We start from the raw sequence: 11,287 nt of genomic DNA on the forward strand, positions 1-11,287 counted from the left end.
CCAGGGGACACGAAAGACAGACGTACACAGCTGGAGACCAGGGGACACTAAAGAGAGACGCACACAGCTGGAGACCAGGGGACACTAAAGAGAGACGCACACAGCTGGAGACCAGGGGACACTAAAGAGAGACGCACACAGCAGGAGACCAGGGGACACTAAAGAGAGACGCACACAGCTGGAGACCAGGGGACACTACAGTGAGACACACACAGCTGGAGACCAGGGTACACTATAGTGAGACGCACACAGCTGGAGACCAGGGGACGCTAAAGAGTGACGCACACAGCTGGGACCGGAGCGCTTGGTGACGTTCAGGGTCATAAAGCTGGTCTCTGTCTCTGTTGTTGTTCTCCTGAAATGTTTTCTGGTCTTATTTTAACAACATGATCACATGACTCCTTCTGACGTCACTGCAGATCTGCTGTAAGCTAGCTAGCTAACGTAGCTAACCTAGTCACATGTCAAAGGGAGACACTAAATTCCAATTACTATAATATACTATATATAAAACACTGACAGGCCAATGGAAACACCAGTTTAGGTGTTAGTCTGCTTCCTGCCACTCGTCCAACAATAGACTGAAGGGAAATCGATCCCCCATTACTTTTAATTTCACCATATCGATGTCGATCATCGATCTGTAATGCTAGTGTAATTGTTAGCTTGGTCTCCTTGTAGAATAAAATGCACGTTATTCTAGATTTCTGACAGTTGGAACCCTCTGAATCTATATTTACCTCGGGTCAAATGACAGAACATACTTCCACCCTAAAAAAAAAGCTGTCTTCCTTTATGAAGACGGCACACAAGACGCCACAGTAGCAATCACCATCTGTATCACAGACACCGAAGTCATCCTGAAGCCTGGAAACGCCTTGAGCGCGCACCTGGAAGGTTGCCAGTTGAAATCCCACCGCGTAGAGGAGGAAATGGATGGCATTTTCCAGTGTTTGTATAACAGACAATGCAAATAAAGCCGAGGATGAATTGGGCCTTGTGTGAAATTTGATTGGGATGAATGGACCTGGATGTTCTTTCTCTCTGTCCCCAATCTCTTTTAATTCACTGGTGTTGTGGAGGATATGGTTCTCATCATTAATCAGGAAGACAAATGAATCCCCGCCTGCCCCGATGCGAAGAAGAGGAAGAGAGGAAGAGGGCGGGGTGTGTATAAATCAAGTCTGCTTTGATTAATTCACCTTGGTCCAGAGGACATGGATAAAAAAAGATCAATTAGGTTTGATATTCAGGAATCTGGTGTATTGTGTTTAAACGTCGATAGAAAAAAGAGGCTAAATCATTCAGAATGGTTAATTATAGCCGAGTTGCTCAAAGTCCTTACATTTAGTAACACCAATTAGTAATGTTCAAGTGAAATTACAATGATTTGCACAGAGGGTAATTATCTTAAAGAGGCTCTGCTTTTGTTGGTAAAAAATCACATGAACAAAAGAAACAATCAGAGCTGAATGTGGCTTTAGAACACGTGGACAACAACACTTTACTTCCTGGTTGGAGGTCAAAAAGTAAAATATGAACTGTCAACTTGTCACTCACATCGTTTCCGTTTTTATCCTTTAGACTCAGAGGTAACAGAGAACATTTACACGAGGTAAAGAAAGACAAACAAACAAGATTCAGAAGATTCAAAGATTCAACTTTATTGTCATTGCACAGAGTACAAGCACTAGGACAACGAAATGCGGTCTCTGCATTTGACCCATCCTAGTGTTAGGAGCAGTGGGCTGCCATTATGTACGGCGCCCGGGGAGCAGTGTAGGTAACCAGTGTCTTGCTCAGGGACACCACGGTGGCACTAGTTCTTTCGGGGACTTGAACTGGTGACCTTCCAGTTCCCAGGCCAAGCCCCTATGGACTTTGCCACCACCGCCTGAATCTTCAATCAAAGTAGGGCAAATAATAAACTACAAAGAAATGACCAAAAAATATAGAATAATAATAAGACATGTACTAAAGTCCACATGTAAAATATTAAAGTATTTCCATTGAATGCCTCTTTATAGTTTTACTCCACTATGTATTAAGCTTTACTTTGTTAGATGAAGATGTTGCGTCACATTTTTTAAACTATAGAAAATATTACAAAACGTTTTTGACTTCAATAATGTGTTCATCAAAACTTTATGGACAAAAGTAAAATGCTACTCGAAGCAACAATATTCATAATGGAATAATCATATATATCTAATAATAACATCTGGAGGTCTGTTTTTGTATTTTTAAAATAAAATGTGGTGTAAATACTTAGTCTTTCTGTTTCGATGCTAAATCGTTTCTTAAAATACTTATTCAGATATTTTCTACCTACTTTTACAACTTATTTTCTTAGATTGATTAAGTCCCCCCCCCCCAAATTCCTTGTATACCTGGCAATAAACTTGATTCTGATTTGACTTCTTAAACTTTGAGTTCATTTCTCTAGGTACTTTTTACTTAAGAACGTTTTTCAACACTTCAGTAAATGATCTGATTACTTCTTCCGCCACTAAATAAATCCAGTACTGAATCTGAAACGGGTATTTAGGCATAAAGAGTACTTCTAGTACTTTAAGTATAATCTAATGCTGATCCTTTTGTTATTTTACTGAAGACTTTGAACTCTGGTCTTTTCCCTCAGACTAAGGTAAGACATCTGAGTCCTTCTTCCGCCTCTGATATTCTGTATAGACAAAAAGCCAAGGGCAGGTAATCAGTAAGCACTTCCTAATGTGGCCACTAGAAGGAGCTCCAGCACCTTTGTTGGCACCACGGAAGCAGAAGCGAAATTATTGTTGCACCATTGGATCAGAAATTGCATTTCTTAAAGATTACACCGCAGAAAACAGCGAGTTCTCTAAAATCTTAAACCCCTTTTCTTTTGAGGAATCACATGCACAGTTAGTCTAATTCTCCAGGTGCTGATTACTCTGAACGTGCATGCAATCAATAGAAAAAAGTTCAATATGCTCTCAGCTGGTGTTTTACTGATGCATTGTTAAAAAACTGGCTATGATTTCATAATAAAATCAATTCTGAATTCCCTTATTACCAGAAGAATTGTTGTATTTGTAGACAATAAGTCAAATGAAAAGTATTGCGAGCCTTAGAATGAAAGGTGTGCATTATGTTGAGGATTAAAAAAGAAGGTTAGCATATGCACACAACATTTTACAATGAGAGCCACTATCCATAAGTAACAATTAAACCACTTATGGGAAGAGAAACAGCTTCTTTTAATTAAAACAATAGATTTTATCTTCACAGAATATTTAAATTATTTACTTGTTGTTTGGAAGGATGCCAATATATCTGGAGGGCAAAAAAGCAAAACCAAAATGAACAGTTGGTTAACTTTACTCTGGAAAAAAAAGCAATTAAGAGGCAAACGAGCATTTTTACCTTAATTTGAGCAGTGTCATAAGTAGCCTGTTGCATTCAGCACGTTTAGTATTCATAAATGTATTTTCAGACCCTAGTATTTGTACTTCTCCTTGAGTAAAAGATCGGAGTACACTGGATACTACACTTTCCTTGCCCTAACATCACAAGCATGGCCTTTGGGCCGACTTTCTGTACCCTACAGCACGAAAATAAAAAATCTCTTTTAACTTCAAAGTGCTCGTTGGGTCATTCAGCCCACTGCCACATCCAGTAAAACGTCTTTATGGAGCCAAAAACAGGAGGTTCTTCACAGCCTCCAGGGCCACAAAGCCCCCCAGACAGACACAGGGAGCGTCATGACCTCTCTGTCTGAAGAGAGAAGTTTCTAACGGAGAGACTCAGCTAAACGCTGCCGTGATTAAACCCCATATTATGTTCCAAACCACATCCAGCATTATTTCTGAAACCCTTCTCAGAGTTCACCTCTAGAACAGAGACATTATACAACGACTCTCAGTCCCTCATGCAGACATCCTGCACAGAGACACAGAGGTGCTGCGGAGGGGATTCAGCTTGCCGACTGTATACGGGGGACGATAGGTTGAGACGTGTCACGTGGGCTGGACGATGCTAGGAGTTCAACATAAAGAAAAGCCCACATTTCTGATATGACGTCATATCAACAGCCAATCTGGATCAGCTCGTTTGTACCCCCATTATTAGAGATGTGGGTAAGGAGGAAGAGAGAGGGTTGTATTTTCTGACACTTTGTGAGTCTCCTTACACACCGGGGACATATTGATGTGTAAAAGACAGTAAAAAGTGCATTTTGCATAATAGGGGACCTTTAAAGACCTCATGACACCTAGAGACTACCTTTTTTTATTTAGTCTAAAATAACTTTTATTTTCGATTTGAAATACATAATTGTGATAAATATGCCCGGTTCTCTGTTATTTTCGAAATTTGTACGCAAGCCACTGAAATCCACAGGCCAGTGTCTTGACAACGTTCCAACATAAAGATGACGTATGCTCCGGAACGCTTTTAGACCTGATTGCACCTGCTGCCACCCTTGACCTTGATCATTTCTAGTCACAGTAAGTCGTACTCGCAGTTTTAGCATCTTTAAAGTTTTGTTCTTAATATTTTTGTTGAGAACATGCCTGAGCGGTGTGTTGCAGCGTATTGTTCAAACACCAGGGAGAACGGTTTTACCCTTCATCGGTTTCCGAAAGACCCTGCTTTGTGTGAACTCTGGACGCAACAAGTTTGTAGGACAAGAGCTGGTCCGAAAGGAACAGTATGGAAGCCAAGCTCGTCGTCTGTACTTTGCTCAGCGCATTTTGAAGAGGAGTGCTACGACTCGATCCCCGCTCTGAAGGAGCAGCTTGGTATTGATGTTCGTCTGAAGAAGGTTTTGCTGCCCAATTCGGTTCCGCGTATATTTCATCGAGGGACAAGCTCGAGGTTAGCCCCGGGGGCGAACGGCGACGTCAAGAGCCGGAGGTCTCATGCTCTGGAGAAAAGGCAGAGATTGGAGGTACGTACCTTCTTATTTTGGACTATATTTTAATAATGGAAGGGAAATGAAATGCAAAGGAATGAGTGTTTGGCACTGTGTAAACAGCTTGCGGTGGTTCTTCATAGTTGAAGTTGGCGCTAGCTCTGAACACTTCAGCTCAGCTGGCTACTAGTGCTAAGTGCTTTAGCTATTCAGCTAAGTTCACCTCAGAGTGTTAGCAAAAAGTCAAGTCTCAAGTGTTTGTTTTAGGTTTGCGGTAGCGTTTTTTTCCCCCTCCAACTCACGCTAAATCTTGTGATTTATTTATTTATGTTTCAGGTACTACAGGAATGCCAGTCTGAGTATGTTGCTGAAGAGGAAAGCGATGACTTTCCTGACGGGGACCCATCTACTGATGTAAGTTTTCGGAAAGCGTTCAGGTCAACTAAGTTACTGACTAAAGATTTTATTTGACTAACTACACACAGCATTACAGTATATCAAGTGCCAGTGCCCCCTCTCTCAGACCTTCACCCTCACCATCTCCAGAGGTGTTAAAAGTAAAAGTACTTTTGTGGTGTAATTACAACAGTAGCACATATAACATAACCGTTACACCATTTACTCCATTGTACCTAACTAGATAGATGGACTGTCATTACTGAAAAACACTAAAAACCTAACAAGGACCCACCACAAACTCAATTCAACCAGTGCAGAATCAGCTGATTGTAAGACAAATACACTGGTCTACTTTTTACTAGGTTACCTGTGTTGGAAGGAAACTCTATTTTTTAGTTTTTTTTTTAACTTTTACACACACACACATATGTATACACACATTTATTTATTTACTTACTTATTTATTCAGGTGAATTCAACAGAAGATCAGCACAGTGACTTTTCCGTTCAAGTGTGTCTGAGGCCACCAACAAGGACGGTGGCTATGCAGTTCAAAGGAAGGGGACGGACTAAAGGTATTTTATCATTTATGTACGTATTTTAGCCAAACAGATGTCCGGGGAAACGGGTCTTTTCAGCATTGCATCTTGTGTAGATAGATACATCACTAATGACAATCCTTTTCTATGTCAAACATCTATTTTCACATCTACACAAGAATGTTGGCTCAAAGCCAGAATGTTCTGTGATGCAGCGGGTGTCTGCTCCCTCCTCCTCTCTCCTCTCGCACACTCTTGACTGTTCGCGGCAGCACACCGACTCCACTACCAGTGGCATTGGCTCACATCTCCCACAAGAACACCTAAAATATAACAGATAAAGGCAAGGGGCTTGAAACAATCTTACAATTGTCACAGAACTTTACAAAGTGTCAATGTCATGGGTTGATTCGCGTGAAAAGCCGACGTAGAACTAGCCTAATCGCGGAAGGATGGCCACTGGTCAGGAGCTAGGTTATAGCATAGGCTACTACTGGGTTATAGCATAGGCTACTGTATGAGTATGACGCAGGGCAAACTAATATAGTAGACCTAATTGGTATTTTCATCGCTCTCAAAAAAAATAACATAACTAAATAAAGATTAAGACTATGACAAGCACCGGGAAACAACAATGGCCCTTTGCGATCTGTAGGCTAGTAATGGTGACTATTTGGCTAATTCTGGGAGGTGAGGAGGCAGACTGCACACACACATGCTCGCTGGTGCAAACGCTGGTTGTGGTGGATATTACAAAGTACAATATCTTACGGAGTGTTCATTGTCAGAAAAGTGAACAAGAAGGAAGTTACCATTCCACGTGCTGTAGTCTGCCAAAATCCATAGGCATCCGACCGTCTGCCACAGCAGCACCACCAACAGCGCCTTCTGCCTCGCCATCCGAACTTTCCGTAGAACCCTGTGGCTCCAACTCATCCAAGTATGGCTCGTATCTATAGGGCATAACGCCCCTCACATTGTCCTCCAGCATTGGGTCGGACTCTGCCACTTCGAAAAATGTGTCAGGATCCGAGGATGAATCGGAGTTGTCAGAATCCATGTTGTTGACAGGTGTCAGGATAGTCGTGAGTGACAGGTGGGATAGTGTCTTGACCAAGGAGCCGTTCCGGAGTGTACGTCATAGGTCATGTGACTGACTAATAGGAAGGTCGGTAGCAGATCGCAAAAATCGCACTTTTAAAAGGCCGTACAAACTCAATTTCTCTATCATAATGATTAAAACCAACTTCAAGTGACTATTTTGTATGTGTACTTTCAATGTGTGTATGTATATTACTTTATTTTCCACGTGTCATGAGGTCTTTAAGGGACACAGAACAAAGCACTCTAGGTCGATGTGATTGCTCCTTTATCCCCTGAAAAATAGTGCCAGTTTTTATGCTTTATGACAGTGTCTGTTATCTGCATATTGACTGGATAATGGAGTAATCAGACTGAAGCAGGTTCTGTTGGCAGCTTCTCCATCCTTTCTTTATTCAATGTTGACAAAAGACCCAGGCCCTGCTGAACAGTGTGATGCAACTCTGGCTCCATGGACATCTGGAAACATTGTTCAATCACATTTTAAGCAGCTTATCTGTTGTTGCCGAGTAATCAGTGAACCACATTGGTCCAGACGGAAATGTCTCAACTCTTTGTTGCATGCATAGACTTCCGCGAGCCCCAGAGGATGGGACCTACCCACTCTGGGGCTCCCTTTTAGTGATCGTAACACCTTTAGCATTTCTCCTGTGAGACATCTCAACTTCTGCCGGATGGATTGCTATGGGATGTTGTACAGACCTTTATGGTTTCTGTATGGTAATCTCCAGACCTTCAAACACTCCTGCAGATATAGCATACTGTAAGTGAACTAGGTGACTGAATTGGCTCCATCAGTGGAAGAATCAAACTGTTGGGTACATTTTATATAAGAAACGAAGAAAAGACAAAACAAGAATAAAACCCTACTCAGAGTTTTTGTTGCAAAGTATAATAATAGCCCAAATGACACACTGAGCACAAATTGCAGCAGAAAACAAAACAATCATAACAAATGGTGAATGGCAGCAAGCAATTTGATGCTGGAGTCAAACAAACAGAGGTTATATTTTAACCGGTAAGTGGCTGCCGCTCGGATTTCACAAATAACGACAACTCAAAGAGAACGGAGTCGTGACTAAATGGAAGTTTTGTGGGAGCGAAAAAACAAGCACCTTTGTGACAGAAATGTATTCAATTAAAACAATGTTCACTTTCAAGTTGTTTTCAGAACAATTGATTAAAAAATGAAAAACAACAACATACAAGAGCAGCAGGACGAGGTCCAAATAAGCAGCGAGTGTTTCAGAGACAAGTTTTAAAGTTCAGTAGAAGGAAACCAATGTATTTTTAAAGGATGTACAAACTGTGATCCATTTACCAGCTGTTGCACACATCCCTTAATGTTGATGCTACTTTAGGATAAGGATACAAAGCGAACAAACCTCTGCAAATCTTTGAATACAATCATTTAAAGTGGAACATATTTCCCACCTGTATTCACTACTTGTGATGGAAACTTCTGGAGCAATGGAGACGATACTCTGGAACTTTGATGGCAAACACTAAAGGTTTATTCTGAAGTTAACGGCCGGAGAATTGACAAGACGTTTGCTGCAGCCACGAGGTGACAGAGCGGTTGCCCGACCAATTCTGCAGATCTCTTCCGCAGTCCGAGGTTTGAACCAGTTCAGAGAGTTTAATCAACATTATCATCAGCGAGACGAAACAAATATGGATCCTAAATCTAACTAAAGCTGCTGCCATCTACGTTCCAGATAAGAAGGGCTTCTGGATGTCCCTGAAGAATAAGCTCAGCTTGTGCTCGGACAGAAACTGGCATTAACAAAGCGCCCAAGCTGCCCCTCCTGAAGGGACAACCCAAGGCCGAAGACCTATGCCATGGGAAAGGAGACCGTGTTGGACTGGGTTAAAGGTTAGAGACCTAAGCAACATATTCCCCAACAACTACCAGAGACTTTATATACAACATCAAGGAGATCTTGAAGCCAGAAGTGACTGTATTTAGAGAAGAGGTTGGAGGTGGAGCCTCTAAGCTAGCTAAGCTAGCTCACAATGAGCTTTGTTGAAAGAATGCATCCATAACTCACGTCAACTGTGTCACTGATATTCATTGTGATAACAATTTTGTTCTCCAGTTTTTACAGCGACGTCACGGGAGCTTTCCTGAAGGGTTGAGACGTTTTCAATTCGAAGCAGACGAGAGTGCTCGGAAATCAGACGTTGTGTGCTTTTTCTCGAGGTGGCCTCTTCAGACAGCATGCTCGCTGTTCAGCTTTAGATCAATTGGAAAATGATGCTGGTACTCTGTAGACAAGGGACCCTTAGTTAACATTAAACTCAAACCCAGGTTTTTTTTCCTGCCCTTAACCAAGTCCGGCCTCGTTGTGTTTCCTTCCAAATCAAAATCCTGCATGACAAATTAGTCGTGTATGAACATGTTTCCAAGGACCAGAGATATGTATAATTGTAGCGACTGTATTTAATGAATTTATGATGAAATATGGGGCCTGGTCTGATTGCAAGGGGCTTTTTGTAAGCCCTTTACAGGTGGGCTAATTTCCTGAGTGCCCTTAAGGGTCGCCATTACCTCAAGAGTTTATGGGTCTGCTATTTCCTGCTTCTGATAATCTCACAATCAATAAATCACTCCTAATCACTTCACCTGTTGAGGTTTGCTTTGTCGAGCATCTTCTAATCTTAACGGCCTCTGGGGTAGATGCTAAACAGCCAATCTGAGGATAACATGTGAGCGATAACAAGGACAAGAGCTCATTAGATTAGGATCAAACGACGAGGCAAATAACGCAGCTGCCGCTCTCATGTAATGGATAAATACTGTTTCCGGATACTGCCGCTTTAACCTTTTTAAACTGGCAAGGTTAACACATAAAGACAAGAGCGCATCACTGACCTTTTCATTACTGTAGACAAAACACCAAGGACACTCACAGCCAAATGACTCCGGCTTTATTAAGTGCAGCCATTTGGAGTCGGTTAGCTTGTAATGAATTGCGTTTCTTTCCATCGGAGTTATTCAGGATATTGAGTAATGAGTCCATAACAGAGCAACGAATGCACATTACGCATGAACTCAAATTTTCTATGACTGATATCTCGCCTCGGGTCTTAATCAATAGCGGTATCACCTTTACTTATTTAAGGTGTTGGCTCATTATGTACTGCACTTGAGGTATAATGAGAGCCTGAGGAGGAAATGTAATTAAAAAGATAATATCTTCCTCAAGTCATGAACTGAATGCCCAATCTTATAGGAGTCTTACTGTCCAAAGTACAGCCTGACTCATGAGCATTAAATATGAATGTTTCCATGACAGATAGCTTGCCCCACATTTGCTGTGTTGGGAATCAATAGATTGATGTATGTAAGATGTTAGTTAAAGAAGGGCTCACCGAGCAGGGAAGCAGAGATTGATTTCCAGAATATAAACCCTGTCGAATTTATTCAGGCTTTCACGGTGCTCCGCAAGGTATTACCCTATATTTGTGTTAATTAGCAGCGCCTGCTTTATACTGCGTGTTCACACTGGTTTATGCATGTGGTAAAGATTTCATGACATCAAAGCCTGTTCAGTTCAGATAGACGAACAAGCTTTCACCAAGGAATCAGTAAAAGATATAATCCTTACAATCCTTTGTCTCACATTATCACAAGACAGGATATTTAAAAGTTTGTTTAAACTGAACCTCTGAAAAAGATGGTGTAAGATTAGGGCCACAAAAAGTAGTTCCTTTATAGCCCAACATTAGCCGCCTTTAGCTTAGCGGTGGTGATGTGAAGTCATGTGACCGTGCTGTAGTTCCTTTATAGCCCAACATTAGCCGCCTTTAGCTCAGCGGTGGTGACGTGAAGTCATGTGACCGTGCTGTAGTTCCTTTATAGCCCAACATTAGCCGCCTTTAGCTTAGCGGTGGTGACGTGAAGTCATGTGACCGTGCTGTAGTTCCTTTATAGCCCAACATTAGCCACCTTTAGCTTAGCGGTGGTGACGTGAAGTCATGTGACCGTGCTGTAGTTCCTTTATAGCCCAACATTAGCCACCTTTAGCTTAGCGGTGGTGACGTGAAGTCATGTGACCGTGCTGTAGTTCCTTTATAGCCCAACATTAGCCGCCTTTAGCTTAGCGGTGGTGACGTGAAGTCATGTGACCGTGCTGTAGTTCCTTTATAGCCCAACATTAGCCACCTTTAGCTTAGCGGTGGTGACGTGAAGTCATGTGACCGTGCTGTAGTTCCTTTATAGCCCAACGTTAGCCTCCTTTAGCTTAGCGGTGGTGACGTGAAGTCATGTGACCGTGCTGTAGTTCCTTTATAGCCCAACATTAGCCACCTTTAGCTTAGCGGTGGTGACGTGAAGTCATGTGACCGTGCTGTA

At 42.0% G+C, this 11,287-nt stretch overlaps 1 long non-coding RNA gene across 1 annotated transcript; it reads left to right on the forward strand.

Moving 5' to 3' along the window:
* The first annotated feature begins 4,217 nt into the window (after positions 1–4,217).
* On the forward strand, positions 4,218–5,902 carry LOC134872713 (uncharacterized). The gene is made up of 3 exons (XR_010166852.1): positions 4,218–4,927; positions 5,228–5,305; positions 5,760–5,902. It is a non-coding gene; the product is annotated as an uncharacterized LOC134872713 (long non-coding RNA).
* Positions 5,903–11,287: the final 5,385 nt, after the last annotated feature.

Source organism: Eleginops maclovinus, chromosome 11 (genome assembly GCF_036324505.1).
Source record: "Eleginops maclovinus isolate JMC-PN-2008 ecotype Puerto Natales chromosome 11, JC_Emac_rtc_rv5, whole genome shotgun sequence".
Taxonomy (NCBI): Eukaryota; Metazoa; Chordata; class Actinopteri; order Perciformes; family Eleginopidae; genus Eleginops; species Eleginops maclovinus.